The sequence below is a fragment of the Sorex araneus genome, chromosome 2 (assembly GCF_027595985.1).
Source record: "Sorex araneus isolate mSorAra2 chromosome 2, mSorAra2.pri, whole genome shotgun sequence".
NCBI lineage: Eukaryota > Metazoa > Chordata > Mammalia > Eulipotyphla > Soricidae > Sorex > Sorex araneus.
Genome location: NC_073303.1, coordinates 315,366,787 through 315,367,451, shown reverse-complemented (window position 1 = coordinate 315,367,451; position 665 = coordinate 315,366,787). Strand labels below are relative to the sequence as shown.

At 31.1% G+C, this 665-nt stretch overlaps 1 non-coding gene across 1 annotated transcript; it reads left to right on the top strand.

Annotated features, from left to right (window-relative positions):
• The first annotated feature begins 302 nt into the window (after positions 1-302).
• Positions 303-409, top strand: LOC129402799 (U6 spliceosomal RNA). The gene has a single exon (XR_008628841.1). It is a non-coding gene; the product is annotated as a U6 spliceosomal RNA (small nuclear RNA).
• The last annotated feature ends 256 nt before the right edge of the window (positions 410-665 follow it).

Below are 665 nucleotides of genomic sequence, written 5' to 3'. Positions count from 1 at the left end.
AGAACAAATTAAATTATGTTATTTATATTTCATTTGAATGTGAATATGTATAAACACTTATAAAAAAGTTATTCATATGAGTAACCTAACTTGAAGAACTATGAGCAGTAAAATGTTATGTCAATTATCTCTGGGGTAAATTGGTGTTTTTGTTCAGGGAAAATTTGAGGAAGCCTCTGGAAAGTTGAAATATTTGTAAATGTGGCATTTTTATATGATAAAAATCCAATTACATGTTCATACATGTTTTGTGCAACATGTTAAATGCAATATCTCAGTTAAAAATAAAAAAGAGTCATAGAGTGCTTGCTTTGGAACCACATATACTAAAACTGGAATGATACAGAGAAGATTAGCATGGCCCCTGTGCAAGGATGACATGCAAATTTGTGAAACGTTTCTTTTTTTTTTTTATGTATTCATAGGTGTCATTTTATTTATTTATTTATTTATTATTTTTTTTTAAAGAAATATTTTATTGAACCACCGTGAAAACAAAAAAAAATACAAAGCTTTCAGGTTTAAGTCACAGTCAAATACTGATTAAACCACCATCCCTTCACCAGTGCACCCGTTCCACCACCAAGAACCCCAATACACCCCCCTCCCACCCCACCCCCATCTAAGTAGTTGATGATATTCCCATTATTCTCTCTATATATTGA